Here is a 24,980-nt window from a genome sequence, read left to right as displayed (position 1 = left end):
GCTACAGTGTCACTAATGAACAAGCTGATGGATGAGTTATTTACTCCATGATCTGGACGGAAGAGGCCACCTTTGCTGACACCCACCTCTGAGCAGTGTGAGGGCTCTGCACTGATAACAGTATGTCATCTGCTGCAGCAAAATCCCCCTTTCCTTGTGCAGCTGGATGCCCCTTGGAAACCTCCAGTTCAAGCCTGATCCTCCTTAGCTTGTGGTGTGGCCTGAGATGATTTAGTCTGTGAAGCAACCTGCTGCGAGCTGAGGTGGAGGTCTTTGCTCCTGGGGAACCTCTGTCCTGGTGGAAGAGTGGAGGAGGCACAGGAGGAATGTAGCCTGCTGTGGGGGAGAAGTGCTGCAATAGATTAAAGCAGCTGCTGAGGGACTACTCCAGTGAAGCTTGAAATCAGATTGTTTGACAAACATCATGTTAGAAGCACCTGGCTGGTTCTGTTTGCCCCACAGCTCCCTACCTCAGAGAAAAAACAAGGATTTTCACTGCTCCAGAAATGCTTCACTCTTCCCTTCCTTTGATGTGCCCCAGAGGGTAGATTGCCTGCCTGTGGTGAGCCATGGGAGTTTGCTGGAGTTGGAGGGTGGTAGAATGCTTTAGGAACCCCTCACCCCAATGGCACCCCCTTGTCTGAGAGACAGAGAGCTTATGGAGAAATGAATGGGTTTGGTGTGATTTTATTTTTTTCCCAGCTCTGATTTTTGTTCTGCCTCATTTGCATATTGTGGTTTTTTCCAAGCCTCTGCATCTCCTTTTTTCTTCTTTTTTTTTTTTTTTTTTAAATTATCTTCTCTCTGCTAAAGATTGCTCCCTAACTCTCAAATGTCCCTCCCCCGCCTCACTCCCCCCACCCCCCCTGCATTTTTCTTTCATCCTTTGTTCTTGATTGCTTTTGCCCAGGAGCAAATAAAGGAAAAGGAAAGGATACCATCTTTCTGTGAAATACAGGAGAGAGAGAAAGGCAGGCAAGCAAAGTTGTCAGCCTGGCAGAGTGAGACTGAATCCATCTCAGGAACACGTTGCACGCCTTGAACACACGAGATTCACCTCCTCCATTATGCCTGCTGTGCCATGCCATGTGGCTCTGGCCCTGCCAGCCCTGGATGGGACTCCCCTGCAAAAATGTTGCTTTTGGCATCTGCTGCCCTGGAGGAATGAAGTGGGAATTAGGGATGGACCAAAACCGCCTGCCATGTCTGCCTAGATTACTAACAGGGTCCCATGCACGGTCCCCTCCTGGTCCTGGTCCCACTGTGAATCTGCCGTGTCTTTCTCACACAGGAGTACAGGGGTAATCATCTGAAATGTGTGCGCACGCTGGCTGATACATCACATCTTCTCTTTCCTTCCATCTCCTCTCCCCCTGCATCAGCAGCGCTGCCATCATCTCTCAAAATCAACAGGCCATTACAGTCTGATGTAACTCAATGAGTACTCTGAGACAGAAATCCTGCAGTGTACTTAAAAACCCTAATGTAGAAACACAGCGCTGTCCTGCAATCTCCTTCCGCCTCGTTTCCTGGTTTCTAATGTAAAATCAGCATTGTTTCTGTCTGCACATAGGTTTTTTTAGCAGAGCAGATTGCTAGGCTTCAACCAGCTTTTTTCCCTTTCAGCTCTGAGAGTCTCAAATACAGAGTCTGATCTCTCCCCCCCCCCCAAACTTCTCACTTTTCTGTTAGCTTTTTGGAGCAATGACTTCAGCTTGTGCCTTGGGAGAGCAGAGGTCACAGAGACCTCACAGAGACCCTCTGTTTCATCTGCCTTTGCCTGTCTGGCCTGTCCCTCACCAGTGGAACATGTGCTTTTGTTGATCAGGCCCCGTAGGTGGGCCATTCGGGTGAAGATGGGCCATGTTGGGTTTTGCTTAGCAGAAATGTCCTTCTGCTGTTTACCTCCTTTCCCTAGAAGAGCTTTATGTTAGATGTAGCCTTACATTTCACTTCTCTTTCTTAGTCCCCTCCCCCAAGTTTTTGTTGTAAACCCTGTTTCTGCCCCAGAGGACTGATTTTTAATCCTTACTGGTGAGGGGCATCTACTTTCCTGATATTTGCAAGGTTATTCCTATTTTTCTTTGGACTCTTGCATCTGAGACCTTGGTTGCAGGTCGATGCAGTAGGGTACTAGGGTAGCACAAACTTTGCTGTCAAATACCACAGAACAGGATTTTTCGTTATTATTTTGGTTACATGAGATAAACGTGAATGATGGATGAAATTGAGGCATTGGCTGGATAAATCGTGTCTACACTCAATGGTTCTTCCAAGCCGCTTACCATGGCATTCTGCTGGAAGGACTGGGGTTCATGGCTCCTGTGTTGCTGCGTGGTTTGCTTTGTGCCCATGGAACAGTGAGGTGCCAGAGACACCCCACCAGGCTTCTTGGACCACTGACCATTCAGTCTGATACACTGCCTCGGACATCGGAGCTGGCTGTGATGCTGGAGCTGAGACCAAGTGTTCTCGGAAAGCGAAGAACTACTCCACTGTGGGTAGTTTAGAGCAATGACCCTGAGAGAGAAGCTGCTTCTTTATGTCTCTGTCAGTTGGCTTTTGTATGGGTGTATCGAAATGCGTGGGTCTGCACTGGTTTAGAAAAGTCTAATTGCAGTAAGATACTGGCCAGCTTTTCTTCTGGGCTGTCAAAGCTACCCCACGTGCTTCTATCCTGTGGCTGCAGAGACTGATTTGGCAAGACCTCCTCTTGGGTGGTTCCTGCATTTAAGAAACTTCATTTGTCCTCCATGTCCAAGTATCCAGAGAGCTTCCTGCCAGAACTGCAGGCACTGGAGATGAAAATGAGGGATCCCTCTGTTCATACTTATCCATACTTCCAGCTAACATGTTTTATAGCTTATTGCCACTGGTCCCACTCACATCATTACAGTTGTTGGAACAGCTTGAGCTTCCCTTTACCTTCCCTTCTCTTCACCCCCTACCTTGCACTCCTTTGGAGAGAGTAGCTTCTTCTCTGCCTTGCTATAAAATCTGTCCTCTGGTACAAAAAAGCTCCTGTACAGCTGCATGACTGTGGAAGGAACTTGCTGACCATATCTGTTTTGTCATTTCTCTCTCATGTTTCTCATTTAATCTGAAAACACTCTCTTTTCCCTCTCTTGTCTGTCTTAGCATTTCTTTTCTCCTTCCGTTGTAGATATAAGCATTTGAGCCAGTTGGGAATATTGATTAAATGTGGTTTTTTTCTCTTTTGGAAAGTGTTAAACAGTAATAAGTGTCTGTCTAAGACGCAGCATTTCATACAAGTTTCACAGGGAAAGGAATGTGGTGTTGTCTGGCTGCCCAGAATATCCCCTAGCCTGCCAGTGTAAAGGCTGTCCTCCGAGCTAGAGCAAAGCCTTTTCTCCTGACAGGGTGGGGTGGTGGGAAGAGAGTTTTTTTTACTGGCTTTCTTTTTCAAAACAGTGCTGGTTCCCAGTCACATCTGGGGACAGCAAGAGGGGAAGTGATTTTGGAAACTAGCTTTGTCACCAGCAGCCAAGATCCAGCTGTGCCTTCGAGCCCTTCTGTGTGGAGAGGGAATAGAGCCTTGTTTTGTTTTGTTTTGTTAAAGCTTTAAAAAGGTGTGTTATCTGCTGCAGCATAATTAAGGCATTCTTATATCTGTTTGACTTGGGAAGCTGGCGCAAGATAAGTTTTTCCTGGAAAATGCCTTCAAAAGGTGTTGGAAGGTGAAAGGGAAGGATTGGGTGTCAAGTTATGAACCAGGTACTTATTGATATGACGCACTAAATTATCGCTTCTCAAGCTGCAGGTTGGTATTAAGCAGTCCTTGGCAGTGCCATGGCTGCAGTATCGCTTAGAACACGTGCAGCTCCGGGAGAGGAGAGAAGATAATGGCATCCCACTGGAGGGAAGGTGCCCGGACGAGGACTCGACACACTGCGCTTCAAACCCAAGCCTGCCTCTGCTGATGACATTGTTTAGCTTCTCTGCATTTCCAGAAGAGGATGTGCTGGAGGGCTTCCCTTTGTAAACTCTGGCTGTGGGCGTCTGATGAGGAAGGCAGGAATAAGCTTGAACCCCTTCTGACTGAGCTTGGGGGTAGGGAAGCAGATGGAAGAACCTGAATGAAAGGAGGCTTGCACTTACTCTCTACTGTTCACTGTTTGGAGTTGAAATCTATGGCTTGGAAATGGGGCAGTGCTGGGGTTTGGGTTGCAGGTTTCAGGTAGTTTATAAGGGCATGGCTTTGTGGTGGGCCGAAGTAGATACAGATCAGCACAGCTGCCAAATGGAATGGGCCCAGTTGCCTCCCACGTTCCTTATTACTGCTGCAAGTATGCTCTGGAAAACTAACTGAGTAAAGACATCATTTTTCAGCCAGATCTACTCAGGGAAATATGCTGAAGAAGGAGGAAAGAGGCAGGAGGAACTTCTTTGCCCCTCTCAGCAGAAGTAAGGACTTGGACTGTCTCGATGTGTTATCCAACAACTTGTTTTCAGCTCATTTAGCTAACTTGTCTGCCTCTACCCTTTGCCCTCTCCTGTTATCCCCATTTAATATTATTTCCCAGCTTTATGAGGGTGTGATGGGGATATTGCAGGATGAGAAGCGATACGATGAAATGTGCGTGTGTGTGTGTATGCATGCACAAGAACGAGAGAGACCTAAGAATAATTTCTGCTGTCAGAACCTCTGTGGGGCAAGAAATGGCATTGCTGAGGTCTGCTGACAGGAGGGAGCGGGTTTCCCTAGCACGGCCAGGTCCATGCGGAGCCTTCCAACGTGCTGCCTGGCCGGGTTGTGTTGTGCTGACTGCGTGACTCAGCCGAGCACTTACCTCGGTGGCATTTCGCAGTTTGTCTGTAACACAATAGCGCTGGAGCGCTGCCGCCCATCAATTCTGAAACTAAAGGGGGTGGCAGCAGTGGGCAGAAATCTATTGACTGCGCCGTAAATCAGAAGGCTAAGGGAGAAAGCCCGATTCCCAGGAAAATTGCAGGTCTGTCTCTCACCTGCTGCAGGCAGGAGAGTCTTTCTCCCACCTCTTCTAGGTATATGCAATATCTGTACTTAACTCTTTTGTGTACATTGGTAGGCTAGAGTCCAAGATCAGTGATAGTTCTTTCCATTTTTAGTGCAGGCAAATGATGGGATTTCAGCAGGGCTGAATTAGGTCTGGTCACGGTGCTAGAAGATTGAGCCCTGCTTGTAAAGGAACTCCAAAGAGAAATGGGACAAGTGGAGCTCATGTGAGCTGGTGTAGAAAAGAGGCAGAACTTGATACCTTTACTGTTGGGATTGATGCCTGGTTTTGCAGCAGAAGACAAAAATCTGTGCCATAGGATTGCCCCTCTTCCTTTTGCAAGCAATGGGTTCTACCCCTTTGTGCCTCGGGAACCACCTGGCTTTGGGAATGGAAAACTGGAGAATTTCCCTGGTGTCAGTCTGTGAGAGGAGACAACTCCGGGAAGAGCAAAGGTGTTGCTCTGAGGTGGGATGTGACTAGGTTAATGTGGGACAAAGTCAAGTGTCAATGCCAGGGCTGAAGAATGCATTGGAGTTCGAGATTTGGGGGACACAATGAATTGCTGGGCAGGAGATGGACAGATGGAGAAAGATCTTGGAGGAGGTCCCAAAATTGCCCTATTTAATTTAGTACATTTGGGAGAGTCATCATTCTTCTCATCAGGCATATGTTTTGGGAATGGGCCAAGGGAGGTTTCAACAGAATCAGAATCAGAATCACAATCTCAGCTTTCTTTTCTTTTTTTTAAAAACCAAACAACAACAACAACAAGAAAAAGGCACCCCCCCCCAAGAACCCCAACAACAAAAAAGAAAATCAACAAAAAAACAAAACCAAAAAACCCACACCCAAAAAACCCCTAAACCAACAAACCAACCACCAAAAAACCCCAAACCCTCAATCTAACAACAACAAAAAAAAAAAATCTCCAAATGAGACTCACTATTTTGGGATCATTTTTATATGCACTGAGAAACCTTTAAAACATAAATAAAAATCTGTTAACTGTTAATATCTCTTGATTTTCTTACCCAAGTAAGAAAAAACAGATTCAGGACAGATGTAGAGGCAACTTGGGAAAAGTGGAATGACAGGAAATTATGTTGGTCACAACTGAAATGCTCAGCACAACCAAAGCACATGAGCTAGTGAACCTTTTTTACAGCACACGTTGCCCCTGTGCCACAGACTGTTAATTTTCTCTTACCCGAAGCAGATGGAGAAAACCTTTGGGGATGGGATTTTTCTCCTGTGACTGGAGAAGAGACTGTGCACACTCTGGAGAGAGAAGAGTCACACCTCTTGCTTTCCTATGTCTGGGTTAGCAGGAAAGCTGGATGAGGATTCACGGCTATACGGGATCCATGTTTGCTTAAGGTGCTGAGGGATGCTGAGGTCAGGCAAGCTCCCCTGCTGCAGTGGGGAACTGCTATAATAACTGCTCTTTCTGCTGTTATGGGCCACACAAGGATGAGATATTTATTAGGCTAATGAGCAAATTATAATTCAAAGCTTTATGATGAACAAAAAAAGAAATGTATGTTAGCTCCCAACTGGTAATGGTTGTAGGATCAGACTCGCAGAATTCTTGAATTTCAAAGTTTTCCCAAGTGACCAGTGCTTGGATGTGATGCAGCCATATATGAGTATGTGGTTATATTCTTTAATGTAGAAATGCATGTGTGCGTCGTGGTCACAATATGGAGAATGAGAGGAAAAAGCAACCTTACCTCATTTCCTGCCTTTTTCTATGTCAATTCCCATTCATAAAGCACAGAGAAGGGGTATTTTTGTTTCCTAGGGGTATATTTTTCTTCCCTCCACTAAAAGAAAATGCAGAAAGCTTTGGTCATGCATGCAAATTCAGCTGTGTTTGGTTTGTGGCACAGAGGTCTAAGTATGCATTAGGACATGACCTGCCTAGTGTACCTGTTTTGTATCACCTCCATATACAGAGGGAGGTTTTGTGTACGCTGTGCTATCCAAAGGCAGTTTTGGATTACAGTTTATCTGAGCTGGAATCAAATCCTCAAGGAGAAACGCTCTTTTAATCATTCAAGCTGGATGCTGCCCGAGTTTTGGAATCTTGCAAATATGTTGGCATTTATGTAATAAATACAAACTTTAAGAGTGTTTCTTTTCCTTGAGGAACTCTTTGACTTCATAAGCTTTTATTGTGAGCTGGTTGTTAGGGCTGAGAATTTGCCACTGACTCCCTCTCCCCACCCCAAACCAAACAAATAAATAGAACCATATGTAGTTGACTTCATCCTCCAAACTGGCTCTTCATAGGCTACTTCCCTATGAAATCAGCAGCATTTTTTTTTCCTTTCAAGTTTTGAGACATGCCAGACCACTGGAGGCTGCATGGAGAAGGAAGATGTTAGCCCTAGTGATGACTCCTAAGTCAGCTGTCAGCTCAATCCAAAATATCAGTCATCTTCCCATAGCTAAAGTTGCTGTAACATGTTTTTCTTGCCATGTTCCCTGTGTGAAATGAGCTGCTGGAGCAAAAAGGGTTTTAAAGACATTCTTTGTTGTTTGGGTTGGGGTTTTTTTTGTTCAAAATAGAAACATTTAATCATCTTTTTAATCATAGTTTCAATGTACAGCCAAACAATGTTATTTTTTTCAGTGGCTGTTTCTGGTTTAGACTCATCGTAAATCTGTTTCAGTTTGTCAGTGGTGCGATCCAGTTCTGACTATGAAGTGACCCAAGTACAGATCAGTCTGATCCCGCATTTTATTCTGTACAATATTACTGACTTGCCATGTGGTCACTTATAAATTTATCTTTTATTTCCATTATCTTTGAAATCAGGGTAGCTCTTGGTAAACTCTCAAAGGTTTTACAGTTGTTTAATATTGTTGATATTGGTAGATATTGTTGATATTGGTAGATATTGTTGATATTGGTGGAGCATGGACCACAGCTTAATGATAGAGAAGGAGGGATGCACCCGGTGACCCAGCAGAATTAGGGTGAAGAGCATGAAGAGGCAGAATGAGACCAGTGACAGTGACAGAAAAAAAGGGAAGTTCAGACCAAGGGGTACCAGTGGGAAGCTGGTATTGAGCTGTACATATTGGGTAGGATTATGCAAACGGAAAAGAATGAAAGGAAGCAGAGCACAAAGGAAAGCAGTGATTTGGAGAAAGATGGGTTGAGTTAAAGAGTTGGAAGAAAGAAAAGGGAATAAGGAAAAACGTTCATTCTGGTCGATTAGCTTTACAGATTATCTGATTTTTACTTCTGAGATGTTATCCTCATGTTTCTAAACTTGGGGCAAAATGATGCTTTCTTTTTTAATTTTTTTAAAGAATCTGACCATCCTAAATTATTGCGTTAAATCATCTGGAGTAGGAAGACCTCTTTGAGGTCTTACTGGTATCTGATAGCACCCTCTGTTCCCTAGAAAATAGCCCCTGGAACTCTTGTGTTAATGGCTTGGCACAGTCCCCTGCCAGCTTGTCCTGGTGGCTTTCAAACTGTTGTCTTGTGTCGTAGAGAACTTCTAACGTGTAAAGCATTTAAGAACATCAACAAAAAGTAGCAATGGAAAGTTTTTTGTCTGTGGATTTTTTTTTTCTTCTTTTACTGCTTAGTGAGTAATGTGCCTGGTTTAAAACTGTGCCAAATAACACCTCTGGTTTTGTTTGGTTGGTTCTTGGCGGTGGTTGTCCTTTTTTCCCTACTGCCAGGCCTGCATGTGAGGAAGCAGTGGCAAGGAGAAGGGGTGCAGTAGGGATGGTTTGTGGTGACTTAGTGGGAAATAAGAGGAGGATGGTCCATGCTGGGTTGAAACGGGGGGGCTGGGGCGTGCTGCTGTTCCTATTGTTCTGCCAGACTGTATGATTCAGCCACAAAGCAGCTGGTTCTCAAAATTAATGTTTAAAACTTGGCGTTTTGAAAAATACCACTTCAAAACATAATGAAGCACAATAAGAAACATTAAGACTGATACTTTGAAACTACCTGAAGATAGATGAATCACTTGAAAATTCTCCCAGTAAAAATATTTGTATTTTCTCTCAACAAACCAGTGTGTTGAAACTGAAGCATAACCTTGGGTCTCGCATAAGCTTCTGCAGTGACTAATTAGGCAGTGGAAAAGCAGAGAAATCACCTCACCTTTGACCGCAGCACTAGTTAAAAAAGTTTTGGAAAATATGGGCAACCACTGCAATCCTGCATTGTAGGAAGGGGTGGAGATGGAGCGGCTGCCTTCCCCAGGGCTGTGGTTGGTATTGCACTGACTATCAGCACCCATAACTGCTCCCACTAAGATTAATAAGGAGAGACTTAATGCATGGTGGTCACCTGTAGGAGCCAAGAGAGACTTGCTGGGGGTCCTGCTGCCACCCATCACCACCAGCACAGAGTGGGACGGGTACCTTGCAGGACACAGTGGGATGTGACGTCCCAGGCAGGATAGACCAAAGGTGCTGCCAGATGTAGCAGCTCCCATGTTAGGCTTTTATCTCCTCCTTTGCTGTCAGCTAATGTCCTTCAGACATTGATGGTACTATGAAATCTTCCAGGAGCCACAGCATTTGTTTCCCTTGAAACTTGGGAGGGCAGGGGACAGCAGGGAAGAGGATTGTGTTTTTTTAAAAATCTTGTTTAGGCTTTTATTTGCCTGGGGTTTTTTTCCCTCTGGAGAGCGCACAGCTCACTCTTTCAGGCTGGTTTTTGCCTGCAAGAAATTCCTATGAAACGATCAGAGGATTTGAGGGTCTGTGAGATGCTTCTATATTTTGAGTCCTAATCACTTAGGTGAAAAAGAATAAGTAAATTATATATTGAACTGCTAACTGGTGCTGAGGCCTGGTGGTTTCCATGGCAACTGGGCTGGAAATAGCTGCCTGTGACGTCACCAGCACGGCACAGGTAGAGTTGAATCCCGCCACCGTTTTTCCCTGAAGAAGTGAGTTCGGCAGGCACAAACACCTTGACATTGCAATTAACATATGCAAATATCCCAGCCACCCTGGGGGCACCTGTCCATCGCCAGGGTACATCGAGTTCACAGCGCACACAGCAGAAATGTCTGAGGCCTCTTGAAGGTACTAAGAGAGGCCAGATCCCCCCATCCCACACCTCCCCTCTGTGTTGGCTGCATTGGGGTGCAGAGCCACAGAGTGAAGCTTCCGGCCCCACATCCGCACTGGGGGACTTGGGTCTTCTCCAGTGCCCGGTGATACCCCAGTTGCCCAAGCTGCTCCTCTAATTCATCTTACGGTTGCAGTATTACATGTGAGAGGGGAGAGACTTCTAAACAGCTTGGACGCCCTTTCTTCTTTCTGGAGATGGATAAAAGACATGGTAGGTTTGGTCTTCTTTTTTGGTTATTTTCTGGAGGATTTGGTTTTATTTTCCCTTTCTTTTTTATCTTTGAGATGCCAGGAATTTAAACTCTGATCTTTTCTGGCATTGCTGAAGGACAAGTGGGAGGTATAAATGAATCTATGAATGTGAATGTTTAAAACGTTAATTGAAGGGGTGAACATGGTGAATCTTTAACAAAGGCTTTGTCTACTTAAAATATTAATTACTTGTTGAAGTAAATACATTTTAAGCAAAACAAACAACCAGCCTGATTAAGCATGGTTATTTGATTATCCTGGTAGAGTGGAGAATGGAGGTTCTGCCTGAAGCCTCTTGCACTGTACTGAAGGTATAGGAGTGTCACACTTCTCTGTGACAGGAACTGACCCACACTGGAGCCTGGGTAGACACAGGCAAGGTGGATGTGAAGAGTAAGTTTCCTGTTCAGCTGTGGAATTGAATATCATTTAGCCAGCAACACTAAAAAAACCCACCCCACTGATCTGATTACCTAGCTCTACACATGACCAAAACATAGTAGATGTGGTACTTCCTTCCGCATGTTTTCTGGTGTTTGCGTTCAATTTAGTTTTAGCTGTCCCAAGTGATTATATTTCCAACGTTTTCCTGAGAAGATGAGACCATATGTCTCCTGTTAAGGTGATTTTGTCCTCTTTTCCTCATGCAGCAACGAGCCTGTGTGTTTCCTTTCTTGGTTTCCACTGGCTCTGAGGAAGTAGCATTGGATGATCCCCTTTTTAATTTGTGCCTCTCAGAGGTTTGTAGACAGTTCAGTTCCCGGCTCATTGGCCATTGCTTAGCAAGCTCTCATAGTTAGTCCTTGTGTTTGTAAATTATTTCTAGTTCTTGATAATGCACTTGTTTCTCTTCTGCAACCTTCAATTTTGTAATGGGTTTTTCTGAGCAGGTTTCTGGTATGGTTGCAGCCAAAATAATTTGAGGCTACTAGTACTGCAAGCACATGCAGCAAGTGGAGCTATTTGCCTCCAGCAGTGCCCACCTGTACACAGAAGTAGCTCTGTTACAAAAGTCTTCTCCAGGAGAGTCCTACATCTCCTATGCCTGTGTCATTGCAGTGGCTCTGAGTACCAAACACATCTGATGTTTCAGTTGTGATAGCTGCTTCTCTGAGTTAGGGTCTCATACTGTCTCTTGCCTTTGGTCAAAACAGATGCACTCTGGGTAGTGTTTTAGATTTAAATGCTTATCTGTCATATATGCATAAAAACATTCAGTGTTTATAATGAGAAAAATGACACAGGGCAATGGATGGGCAGTTTACTGGGTGCCGTGGCTTGCAGAGTGTTGTTTGCAGATAGCGCCTGCATGGACCACCTGCTATGCTTCACAGGCCAGTAGTGACCCCTGCACCACAGTTTGGGTGATGCTGTTCTAGGGCCTTATCTATACTAGAAAAAGGAAGACAAATGATGCATAGTTTATCGTCCTGTTGTAAAGCTAAATGACATTGTGGAATGGTTTAGGGGTTTTTTTAATGTCAGGAGCTGATTCTTGCATATGCTGCAGCAGTGTTTCTGCTTCCAGAGGTGAAATAACTGTCCTGATTTCATCAGTGTAGAAACAGATATGTACTTAGAACTACAGAAGATCCTACCTATATAATGTAATTCCTTTTGGAAGCAAGTATTAGTAGCCCCTTTTTCCTTCTTTGGGTGGACTACTTTAAACCATTCATATTATTGTGGCTTCCAAGGGGTTTTTCCTTCCAACTTGGTTTGTAGGCAGTGCCCCAAGAAGTAGATAGATATGAGTATGAAAAATATGAAGATCTTCAAAGCCTTATTGACAAAAGGAAAACCTTGCAATGCATTTCCCTGCTGTCATCCCTAGTTAGCTGTGCTACCACTAGTGATGAGGCAGAGGAGTTTGAGATCATCTGTGGCTCTTAGAAGAAACGCCAAAATTTAAAACTGAACACCTATTGCTGAAGGCTTTTGAGCAGTCATGAAAACCTGGCATTTGTTTAGACACCTTAGTGTTAGCTGAGCGTTTAGAAGATGCTTTCTCTGCTTAGACATGCAGTAATCATCTATTGCATGATGCTTGAAGGACTACAATCAGCATTTCTGTCTTAAGGTACATACTGCTATTAACACTTGTTGCGTTCCTCAGGGTTTCTGACACCTCCTGCCGTTTATGTAGGTGAAAACTTTGGGCCTAATATGGACACAGTTTCGTTGTATAGCCCTCTTGATAGGATGAGAAGGAATGGCACTGCTCGGTGTTCCCATCAGAGTCCTTGGCAAATGCATCTGTCAGGAAGGATTTGGTGATGGGTGTTAAGATAACAGGCCACTGGGGAGGGGGGGGGAAGGCGGGGGCAGGGAGGTGGACTATGACTTTTCACTCCTTGTCACCTCTACTTCTCTCCCAATTCACACGATCTTCAGAAAAAGGAAAAGCTGTTACTACTGCTGACTGCTCAACTCTTGCAGAGTTCTTGATCTCTGCGCATGCTGTGCATAATACCTGTGCAGTGGTATTGCTTGGGAAGGGTGAAAGCCCAGAAGATAGGGGTTTATTGTCTTTTATGCTGAGGCTTGCCAAGGTCCCAGTGGCTGCAATCTCCAAAATTAGATGGTTTGTGTTTGGAGTTAGGATATCATCAATGGGGCCTACTGGGGACAACCTGCTGTTTATGCACCCTAAAAATACCACTTTGTCTTCTCTCTGCCACAGAGTGGATGGGAAGGGAAACAGGACCGAGTACAGGGGCTCAGGGAATGAGAAGGACGGAGGGTGGGTGGAGGATGATCTTCAGGAAATGAGTCTGGTGGCTGGAAGGAGTTTGGCCCCATTTAAAATGGCTGCTGCTGCATTCAAGGGGCCATTTTAAGTGCCTGTTATCCTACTCTCGCTTAAGGCTGTAATTTGAATGAATGTGAAGCCAACAAAAATGTTAGATTCCTGTACAAATCTGTTCTGATTTGGGGATTCATCCGAGTCCCAACAATGCATAAAGTACTGCAGAATGAGAGGTGATACATTGTGGAAATGTAAGATATGAATTTTATATTTATTACTGACTTGGCAGGGTGCTTTTCACATCACCATTCTGGTACAATTTTGATTAGATTTTTATGCTGAGCATCGGAGAAACACTGCTCGTGTGTACGTAATTCTCTTTCCCTTTTGTGCATCCTTTCTCTGATAAGGAGAATTCTGTGCTGATGAGACAGGGTTGTCAGTCATTGCACTGTAACGATACAGTTCAGACAATGCCAGTGAAAACTTCCTCTGCCAGCGTGGAGGATGTGTCTTGACATGGAGCAGAGTGCCGCTAGCAGTGGGAGAACAGGTAAGTTTCTGTGTCCTGCCCAATTGACCTCTGCAAGAGTTCAGAAGGGTGATGGTGGTTTCCATCACGTTGCTGCGTATGGGGGAACCTGTTCAGTGGTCCTCGGTCCCTGTGTTGCTCTCATTTGTCACAAATTGTTGTCTTGTAATGGATTTTGTTTACTCCCAGCATGTGCTGGCTCTGAACTAGCACTGAAAGCAGATAAAATTTTATCTGCAGATGGAGTGCTGTCTGTTCTCTCACAGGTACTCGTTTTCTTTAAATGGGAAAGCATCAGGAAAATACCCTTCTCTATAGACTATCTTACAGAGTCAGAGTTCGGGGGCAGTGGTAAATCTGATGTGTATATTTATATATAGTAATTTATGCAACTCTTGTCTTTTGTATATAGCTTTTTACAAGCATCAGTGCATGTATTTTACCTTGCTTTGTGTTAAAACTAGTAGCGTCCCCATTTTATAGCTTTATAAAGAACTGTGTTGCGTGGTTTGAGATGGTGCAGAAAGTCTGCATTAAAACTGGGAACTGAACCCAGACTTCTGGAATTCTCAGTTCAGTGTCCAATACCCAGGAAGAATGAGAGAGAAGGCAGGATGATTTTTGTGCTTATTTCAAGATACATTTACATATTTTTGTGTTGAATTGGCTTCTGGAGATGAGCAGCTTTGATGTGGCATTTTTCATTAGAATAATTGTCTTGAGAAGGAGCTTAAAAGGATAAAAATGTAGTTGTTTCTTTGCATCTTCACCACAAACAGCATTGCAATTGTACTTCAGGAATGCACTTGGCTTGTGGCATTTGGTGGAACCAAAAGATTTCACTCAGTATGATACTGGCAGAGAAAAATGTATGAACAGATGATTGCCAGCAAGTTGATTTACCACAATGAGTTTATAAATTGTCATCTGGGCTATAGTAGTTTCACTCTGTGATCCTTCTTCATTGCAGTAGGTAGTAAAATGTTTGCTTATACCATCAGGATGTTGCTTAGTTCAGTGTTGCTGTGACTCGGCTGGCAAATGGTAACTTGTTAGTCATGGTAACTCAACTGCTTATTTCTGTGCTTGCAGCTCTTGAAATGATTTTGGTGGGTAGCCATTGTCAATGGAAGGCAAGTGAAAGGAAAAGCCTGGGAGTTAGCTGGTTGTAATCCCTGCCCTCACTGCTCACCTGGATAGAAGCAGATCTGCTTGCAGAGCTGATGGCGAAAAGAAATGGGAAAAGATTTGTCTGGGTCTGTCGCTGGTCTACCTAAGTAATTCTGTCACCTTCGTTAGAGCTGTGAATTCCTGTATTCAAAGTTTTGGCAGCAAATGGACAAGGCTTAAGGGGGGTGTTATATGGGTTAGTAGTTTAGTCCCTACCCTCCCACAGATGGAAGACTGACTCTTTGCAGAAAAGGTGGAGAGCCTTTCCCTTGTTGAGAACCAAGCTGCCCTTTTGGGCAGCCACACATTAGCCCATACCTTGACGTTACCCAGCAGCGATCTGTGAAGTCAGGTGGCTCCAGCCTACAGAAAATGAACCTGTAGTTTGTGCCTAGCCCCTGGGCTGCAAGATCTTCTGTCTGAGGTCTAAAACCTTAAATAGCCCACATTCATGGCCCACCTCTCCAGGAGGAAACCTTGCTTTAAGTGTAAAACCACTGTGCACTTAACAGTTGCTGATGCAGGGAAGTTGGCATGCAGTAAGCAGGGGTGTGAGTTTATGGCTCCCCAGCTGTTCTCGACTATTTTGTGGGGGCATTTTTCATATGCAGTTAAGACTTGAGCTGCTTGCTCCAGCAGTGTCAAGTAAGAGTGGCTACGGCGTGAGCTGGTGTGCAGTGCCTGCTGTGCCATCTGCTCAGAGCCCTGCTTGTTGATCCTTTCGCAGGAAAGGGTGAACAAGCCCTTGGATAACATTTGGATTATACAGGAGGCCACGCAGGATCAGAGGGGCAGCACGGTGATGGGGTGGAACTGAGGAGCTGTGAGACCAGTAGGGCTGCACATGCTGCACCAGACACAGCTGGGACGTGTCGGGCTTAAGAGTGCCCTGGTCGAGGCAGGAGCATCGGTAATGCAAGTGGAGAGTGCCTGTGTGGGATGGGGGCAGCGTCCTGGAGAGCAGAAGCAAGGGGAGCCCCCAGATCACACTGGCTGCAGGACCCTGCTTCTACCCCACTCTGGCCTTGGCAGAGCCCACCGGCGGGCCGACATGCTCTGCGGAGGAAGGAGGGAGCAAGCGCTTCCCGCGGTGGAGCACGAGCTGGCACCTGAGCAGTCTCACCTCTGCCCCGCTGGCTCTCACCGGCCCTTCCTGGCTGTCTGCCGCCTCTCTCCAGCTGCCAGCCCCCTGCCCGCTGGCAGGAACCCCATCCCCTGCCCGGGCTGGGAGCTGGCAGGAGAGAGGTGGGCTGCAGAGAGGATCAGCTCCCTCGGGCCCCTGATCCATCCCAGCAGAGCAGCGAGCCTCCCCCGGCTCCCCGTGTCAAGCGCGTGTTTAAGCTTGTGCTGGTCTCCTGGACACCTTCCCGGTGAGTTTTCCAGAGAATGACTACAGATGAAATGCAATTAGACACAGATGGACGAGGGGTGGGGGAGGAGTGGGAGATGAGCCGAGTTTGAAAATGGGGGGAGGGGAGCGATTAATTGCGAGGCCGTGAGGCAGGACCGGCATGTGCGAGAGGGATGTGTGCGAGGATCAGAGGTCCCCGCTGGGAAACGCTCGCTGGGCTGGGGCCGGGAACCTGAGGAGGTCTCTGTGCTCTCAACTGCTGCTGCCGCCGCTGTTGTGGTTGTTGGAGAGCCAGAGGGAAGCAGCAGGCGTGTCTCAGGGATGATTAATCATGTATGGCAGCAGCGAGGAAGGAGGACGCGGTGCGCACACGGAGACCAGCACCTCCCCTACCCCTGCGCGCCTTTGGCTCATTGACAGCAATCTCTTCTGCTCGGAAATGCAGCCCCAGAGGAGGGCAGTCAGAGGGGGACCGTGTTTCGCCTAAGCCAAGAGAGGGCTCCTTACCCACCCGCATCTGCTGGGAGCTCTGAGACTTAAGAAACTTAAATCTTCTGGATCTGGAGAAGAGTGAAAAAAATGTGAAGGCAGGGAGTTGCGCTAGTCCAGGTGGGAGGAGCGGCAGACCTGACTGAAGGTTTAATTTGTGAGGAGCATGGAAAAAATAAAAGTGGGTTTCGCAACAGCAGGCTGCAAGTGCTTCCTAGTTGGAGAGGTGACACTCCTCTCCAGTGACACCCTGGCACTACCTGGGCGGAGGGGGGGCTGGGGGAATTTAAACATAATTTGGTTTCTCTTTTGGGAAAAGAATTTGGTTTTAAGTCTCCAGGATTTGAGTTTTATTGCTGTAAAGAAAAACTTAAGAAATAGAAACCTGCTTTTGTGTGCGTTTGTGATTTTTTGTGAGGTCACATGGTTAAATCAGGACCACTGGCAGGCCTGCAACTTTTAACTAGGCTTCCCAGTCTAATGGTCATTACCTGCAGTGGTCTGCACGCACATATTACTCTTGCAGTTTTTCCTGCAAGTATCTGAAAGTGTCCCCTTTTCTCTGCATCCCCCATCAAAGCTAAGGCAGTATTCTTCCCACTATGACTTACAGTGGATGATGTCAAAGTGTTCGTACTTTTCCTGTTAACCTCAAAGACTGCCTTTGACAGTCTGTAACACTTCGTACTGGGAGGTTTGCACTGAAGGAAGGTGTTTGATTGTATTTTCCTGCCTCTTATTTCCCTCTGCTCAAGATTTGCTCAGATACCATTAACTATAGCGCTGTCTTCTGTCACTGAGGTGGGATCTCTGGGCTAATTTTTGTAGGGTTGCTTGGACGCACTTCTTTTACATTTGTCCCTGCAAGATGGCTAGAGAGTGTTATTTAATGCTTATAAACAGCTCCACATTTTCCACGTACCACTTCCTCATGCAGTGCAGAGCTGTGGCCAGAATCTGGAATGTGCTAATTTCTTTATTTTCCTCCACCTTTTTTTTTTTTTTTCTTAATTGTTCTAAATGTAGCTGAGTAGTATTTCACAAAGCTAAATATCGTCACAAAATAAGAAAGGAGTAGAGCATACAAACTGTTCAGAGGCAGGACTGGAATGGGTCTCTCCAGCCAGAGTTACGTTTGTTATGAAACGTGTGCTGCAGAGCTATGGAAGGCTAGGGTACCGCTGATGAGGTTGGAGGTACCTTTGCAGGGTTGTTTTGGGATCCGTGGATTAAAAAGCAATGCAGTTTTTCAAGCAGAATCAAAACACACTGGTGGCATCAGAAGCTGACAAAACCAAGAGCTGGAATAAATACTTAATGCTCCTCCCTGTGAGACCTCTGCTCACAGCCAGTAGTCATGGAAAACAGGACAAAACAGATGTGGATGCCCAAGCGAGTGAATAGTGCTCCTTTATTCGTTGCTGTTGTGAAGTGAGGTGTTTTCTTCTCCTCACCAATTTGCCGAGCTTCCTTTGGGGTGTCGGTGGCCTGGGATGGTGGTGGGAGGAAGGTGCTGGAAGCAGCTGGCATTTTGCACCAGCCCAGCAGGTCTAATTTTGGGATATGAGCAGCGTAACAAGCTCCTTTGCTTAGGACATGTGGAGGGATATCTCTGCCTTGCCTGAAGGGACCATCTACCTGTTTTGAATGGATGGACTGAGAGCAGGTAGAAGGGCAGGAGGGCATCCAAGTGCTTGAGGCCAGTACAACACAGATGTTTCCATTCGAAGCTCTTCCTGAGGCTTTCTCTAAAGGCGAGCAGCAGAGAATGAGGCAGCTTGTGGTCTGTTGTGCCTTCTGCACCCACCAAGGGGCTGATGGGAGCAGGGGGCTCATGCTAAGGCTTACCTCACAGTGTATGTGATTTAAGAGAAAGGAGGAAAATGAGGGATGAAAGGATGTAAACCAGGGACAAGAGGATGTAATTTGCTCACTCATCTGGCGGATGGGCTGCAAGAGGAGTGTGTTGCTAATTAATGTGAGCTATTGATCGCATTTGGACAGAGGTGATGCTGTGTTGGGGAGCAGCATTCACCTTTGCACTATTGGACCATCCAGGGTCCTTTTCCAGTTCGTGGATCATTTTGGCGAGCCTTCCAGCTTTGTGTTGCCCTCCAGCATCAGTGCTGGTGGCAGTGGTGGGGTCCTTGGCTCCCTGAGGACTGCTGCTTGTGCGAATGGGGGTGGGCAGGACTCCCTGTCTCAGTTGGCACCTTCGGGGCCACCTGGTCCCCTTCCCTGCCCGGGGATGCTTTCTGGCTGTGTAAAGGGAGCTTTCAGAGCAGCCAGGGGCTGGCTGCCAGGCTGCCTTTAATTCCCCCAGCTGGCAAACAGGAGGCCTGTGTCGGTTGCCGGGGCAATGGCGGGAAGCTGTGTTAGTTTAATGAAGCATTGGGAAGGCTGCTGTTTATTTCAGGGGAGCGGGGGTTCTCTCGTCTGCCAGGATGCTCCCCCGGGGTGGAAGGGCGGCTGCCAAAGGGTTCCTAGGCCAAGGCTGCCATGCTGTCCCCCTTGACTGCCGCCCTCAGCCCTTTCCAGGGTGCAGAGGCCAGCAAGTCGGGCCATTCCTCAGCACAGCATATCCGCCTGCTCCCTTTCCACTCGAGCCCCACATTTTCAGTGCCATGCCATCAAACTTGTCCTCTCCCAAAAGCGCCTGCCCTTTCCCAGGGAAGACCCCCCCCCCCTTGCCCCACACATGTGTTCAGGATCCAGTCCTTGCCCCATGCAGGGTGTCTCCCTCTCTGCTGCTGTGATGGATGCCCCTTCCCCTTTATTGCCCGCCTGGGGTGCAGTGCTTACCTGACTGGGGTGTTGAACTTACTCTCTTTACTTAAGCAAATGAAGACTTGAAGCATCAATGTCTTCATAGTAAAGGTGACCTACAAAGGAGGGAGGAGAAGAATGAAGGGGGGGAAGGGGGGAAGTGCCTTGCTTATGCCCCTTTTCCAGTGTCTCCTTTTGATTTAAAAGGGACTAATGGGGGGCTTGGGCTTTTTTATCCTTCTTTGCTTCTTTTCTTCCCAGCGTGTTATTTTAAATACAAAAGGATTTCTGGTCTTGTTTAACCTCTGGGGGGGAGGGGGATTCGATGCACAACTTGAGCACTAATAGGCTTATGACTATTCAGATAAAACTTCATTAACTGATTATTTAAAAAAATAAGCCTTATTCAGACCTGTTAAAAATCAAGAGAGTGTAAATGGGTGTGAACAAACAAATACTAGGTGGAGAGGTTGTCTAAAAGTTCAGTATGCTGTGTCCATTTAATAAAAGGCTAAGAAAAAACCTCAAGCCACAGACCAATGAATTTTCACTACCAAAAAGGCAAAATAAGACTATTATATTGCAAAAAAAAAAAAAAAGCCTTTTCATATGTGTAAAGGTAGATGCATTTGGTAAAGCTGTACAAACAGAAATGCACCTGAATTTTTTCCCTCTCTCCCCTCCTCCCCTTTTTTTTCTGTTTCCCGTTTAAAATGCCGTATAAACGAATGCTGTCCTGGATGATGCTTCCTCAGCTGGTGTAGCAGAGTCTGCCCTTGTCTTGCAGGAGCAGCTTTCCGCACCAGCCCTTGCAGGACCAAATCCCACCCCCCCAAGTACAGCAGCACATTATGCATGCCCGTGCTCCCGGCCAGGGCGGCAGCATCCCGTGGGGGGTTGCAGGTCGCCTGTGCCAGCCGTGCCATGTGGATGGAGCACAAGGAGCCAGTCTCTCTGCATGAAGCCCACATCAGCCCAAACTCTCCGACGCCCTGTTGCTACCCTCCCTCCCTGGCCCGTTTCTCGCTGTATGCGCGAGTCTCGCGCCCTGTGGACGGCTGGTAATTAAAAAACCTTGGAGGGGGATATTATTGAGTTAACAGTAGTTATTTGTCAGGCTGCTGGAGAGGGGGGAGAGTGATCTATCCCCAGGGAAAGCTGCACTGACGAGGGGTGGGGGGGAGCAGGAGGGAGGAGGAAGTGGGGGCGAGATTGGCAGGTGACTGCCAGCTCCGAGGAGATGACAGCGGCAGCAGCTCCGCCAGTCCCACTTGAACACTGCACTGCAGGTACTGGGTTAATGGGTGGGAAGTGGTGAAGAAGAATATCAGGGTGGGTGGCTGGAGGGGAGGGTGTTGGTGTGGGGGAGTTGATTTCTGCTAAACGCCAAGACAGAGATGACACTCTCTGTATACATGTAATCATTAGACTTTTCATTCCCAAGAATATTTTCCTTCATATAATTTTTTAAAATGCAGAGAAACCTTTCCCCAAACCTGACAGTATTCTACCTACAATCACTTCCCTCTTGCCAATATTACCATGCTCTACAAAACCAGTCTGAAATGCTGTACTATTTTTGACCATTTCATTTGGGTTATTTGTAGTGAAATTTTAATTCTTAAGGTGCTAGGAATAGGTTCCTCAGTCCCACATCATCTCCATGTAGCAAGGCCTTTTTACTGAATGTGAGACTGCATTACAATCCAAACCTCACAATTTTCTTGTTTGATAACACTGACTATCCAACTAGAAAATTCATGTATCCTCGTTTTGCAGGACTGGCAGGTTAGACCTAGGCTGAAGTCCTGATTGACATCTGCAGACAGCATTCTTGCTCATGCTTTCTCCCTCTCTCTCTCTCTCTCTCTCTCTCTCTCCTGTGCTCATGCTGTCTCTCTTTTTTCCCCCTCTTTTTTCTTTTGGAGGGCAAAACATCTGTTTGCAAAGGGCTGAGGACACATGCTGCATAGGGAGATAAAAGCAAAGAGCCCTTATCCCATGTAAGAGTTCATAGATCTGTAACTCAGGGGGCTGGCGACAGGGTTTGACAAGGGTTGAAATCCTTCTGTCTTTCTCCCTTATATATTTGAGTTTGAAAAACAAAAACAACCAGGGTTATCTCAGATGTGCAATAGTGAGGATTTAGGTGTCAGCTTCGCTATCAGCTTCATTCTTTGTGCACAAAGAGAGAAAGAGGATCACAGATTTGCACCTAAGCTACACAGAGCGATGCCAATGCCTTGGTTTATCACAGTGAAGGAAGCCCATGCCTCTCCCTGCCCACTACAGCAGAGTTAAGCCCCAAGGGCCTTACACAGGCAGTGCATCCTTTCCCTCCCTGCAGCAGGAGCCAAGTTTAAGGAATGGGATGAGAGTTCAAGGCACACATATGATTGTAGACCTGCATTGTATAGATAGCAAAGAAAGGAAGCTTCACAAATGTTCTGATGCTTTCCCCTCCCAGTACCAACAGGCCCCTGTAAAGTATTTAGCCATAAAAGTGTGCCTTTTCTCTTTGACCTGCCCTAATTGTGGAAAGGGCCACCACCTATGCTCATGCACCTGTGGTGTTACAGGTTTTAGTCCAGAGACTAGGTAAGGTGTTCTGAGCTATGAAAACAGCTGATGGGCTGGTCTATAAATCCAGTTTAACCTATGACTCAGGTGTTGTACTGGTGTGCTTATCAGAAATGCCTGCAACAAAAGGGGCAAAAGTCCCTTTGATTTTCCAGCACTGACATACTGATTTACATTACACGGAGATACGTATTTTGACTGCTTGACAAAGAAAATCATGCCCATGATAGCGTCTTGTCAAGCAAGTAATCCTACTGAATGGAAGCATGACCAGCGCCATCCATTTTGAGGTCTCTTCTGCGTGGTAGTTTCCAGAGTCCTGGTGTGGCCAATTTCAGGGAACTGTGTTTTAACCTGGCAACTACCTGCAGACTTTACCGAGCAGTGCTGGGAGCTTTGGGCACTTAGCAGCTTTGAAAATGACATCGTAGGCATCTTAAATGTACTTTTCAAGCATGCATTGGTTTTAAAGTTTCCAGCTGGCCTTTTGGCCATATATGTAGATCACGCACTGAACTGCTTACCAGGAATGGCAGTTACTTGAATGCAAATAAAAATTACATGTTTCTCTCCTGCCTTCGTCCTCCCCTTTTCTGCTTTCCATGTGGAATAAGATCTTGGGGATGTCTTGAGCTGGACCATGAACTCTCTAGACTGTCAGTTTTGCTAAGGGTAGAAGGGGTTTGCTGTGTAAAGCCCTACTTGCTCTTTGGATACTTGCACTACAACCTGCCATATTTTCACCGTTACTGACATGTGACAGCAAGAGTTTAGACGCATGCAGCCTTGCCTAGGGGTAAAAGGGGCTGGGGGAAGACACCAGCAGAAGACACAAACAAAACAGCTAGTTCAGAGCTCACAATTAACATGACTGAGATTTTAAGCAAGTCTCAGGGTAGCGGTAGCGGGTAGCACAAAGCCAGCACTGGGAGCTCATTTTAATTTCAACCATCTTGTGCGTGTGTAGTTGGCTGTCTTTGTTTAAAGAACCTGGCCTTCAGGTAGATTTTATTTGGATGGCTTGCTTATCCAAAGAACATTAACGACTTTCCTTGAGGAGTTCTAGCCAGTACCTTTGCACCCCGGTTCTCCTCTAGCCCTGTTTTCTCTTTTCCATAATCTCCCAGTGCCCGGCAGCAAGCCTTTAGGGTACATGCGCAAGCAAAAGGAGCTTGAGTTGGGGAATTAATATTCCTGGAACATAACACCAGCAGCATGCACACGCTGAGGAGAATATTAGAGCTATTAGCGGTGGGAGTTTGGAGTGCATGCAATATCTAGATGGAGAATTCAGTGTGATTAATCTGCCTCTAAGCAGCAGCCTCCGGGCTCTGGGAATTCTGTGGCACGTTTGAAATCAGAACTTTTTTTAATTACCTTTCCGCATCAACAAAACAATTGCAGTTGTGTGAAAATAAGCCCATTCAGTCCCTGCCCTGTCTCTGTTCTTTTTTTTTTTTTTTCCCTTTTTCCTTTTTGGATGAGACATGCTACCAGAGCCCTGAGTATTCATGGTCCCAGCAGCTCTGACAGCACTTCACACAAGTGCAGAGGGACTTAACCTGGGAGACTTGGCCAGCCTCCAAGTCAGGTAATTGCATCATGGGCCAAGTTGGAGCAAGCCCATGCTAGTCAGTGTGCATGTGTTAGATTCCTTCCTCTTCCCCACTTCTTTTTTCTGCTTCTCAATAAATGCCCATGCCTTCCTCTCTTCCCCATTCCCCTCCTCACCTTGCATGGCACGTTGACAGCCATGTTGTCTCCCTGCCCACAGGCAGGTTGAGAGAGATTCCCCGAGAGAGAAGGAGTGGGATAAGCGTGGAGGTTTTCTCTCACGCAGTCAGCAGGGTGGAAAAAAATAGATAAAAAAGATGAAAGGAGTCAGTATAAAAATGGTAGTAAAGTTGTGGCCAAACAAGTAGCAAGACTTGCTGAAGGATATGAGATTGGATGGGGTTCTCGCTGCTTGCAATTCATACCTTTTCCCTCCCTCTCACAAGCAGAGGCAGGAGAGTTTATTCCTTCCATTGCAGCCTGGTTTGTTGCTCTACTGGCACAGAGAAGCCATAAAACAACAGGGGAAATCTTCTTTGATGCTGTGGCTCTGCCAAGGCTGGGATGATGCCCCAAGGCACTGGTATTCAGAGTTGATGTGGGAACTGAGGCTTTGGCCATGGAGGAGCTCCCACCTGGAAGAGCATCTTCTGGCCGCCTGGATTTTATGCTGGAAGCGCATAGAGCCACCGGGGTACAAAAGTTTCCAACAAGTGTCTTGGGCTTCCAGTGCTGCTGCCAGCCCTCTGGGGCACCTCAGGCACTCATGGGGTGCTTCCACCGTCCAGCAGCAGCAAGCTGGGAATGTACTTGCCAGCTGGTTCATAGCAGGGATCTGGATCGCTTCCTCTTCGCTTCTCGCTCGCTCCACGTACAGATTTCCCTCCCGCCGCACTGGCAGGTTGCGGGAAGGGCAGGCTACGATGGCAGTGCTGTTTTCTCCTCCCTTCCAGGTCGGCGCAGTGATGGGAATTGCTTTGCAGGTCTCAATGAGGGCAGGGATGAAGGTTGGAGAGAGGAGTGAACACACTGTGAGGATCACAAGCTGTCTCCTTTTTGGGTCTGCAGTTCCAATAACTTCATAAATATAATGTTGTCTGCAATTAGCACTGTTTAATTATTTAATTTTTTTCTTTATTTCACTTGGCTGTGGCTGTGCCTTTGGCTTATTCTTCTAAATTCCTGGCCTTCAGGTATGACTAGCACAGTGCAAGTGTTTGAGCTGCCTTGCTTCAAAAGGTGAAAGAAAATATCCCATTTTAAACACAAATAACAGATTTTTATTTTTGGGGCTTATTTACTGACATGTTTGAGGTTGTGTTAAATTTTGAGAAATTGATGTTAAACAAATGCACCAGCTGAATAAACAAAAAAAGCCCCACATCTTACAACTTTCCAGGTCACATTAAGCCAATAGCTACT

The 24,980-nt window shown here is 46.3% G+C and overlaps 1 protein-coding gene and 1 long non-coding RNA gene across 8 annotated transcripts in view; both read left to right on the top strand.

The window, feature by feature from the left end:
- The window catches only part of TCF20 (transcription factor 20), a 156,201-nt gene that overhangs the window by 53,761 nt on the left and 77,460 nt on the right, over nt 1-24,980 (top strand). The window lies entirely within an intron of this gene.
- On the top strand, nt 9,944-24,652 carry LOC120325357. Of its 4 annotated transcripts, XR_005567302.1 has the most exons (4): nt 9,944-10,067; nt 10,250-10,326; nt 13,527-13,669; nt 20,212-20,515. It is a non-coding gene; the product is annotated as an uncharacterized LOC120325357 (long non-coding RNA). The 4 variants fall into 4 exon arrangements; XR_005567300.1 differs by lacking the exons at nt 13,527-13,669; nt 20,212-20,515 and adding an exon at nt 24,512-24,652; XR_005567301.1 differs by lacking the exon at nt 13,527-13,669.

This window comes from Pipra filicauda, unplaced genomic scaffold (assembly GCF_003945595.2).
Source record: "Pipra filicauda isolate LSUMZ 115617 unplaced genomic scaffold, ASM394559v2 scaffold95_size2449627_pilon, whole genome shotgun sequence".
In the NCBI taxonomy this organism is placed as follows: Eukaryota; Metazoa; Chordata; class Aves; order Passeriformes; family Pipridae; genus Pipra; species Pipra filicauda.
The sequence above is the reverse complement of the archived record's forward strand: the minus strand, read 5'-3'. Positions and strand labels throughout refer to the sequence as shown.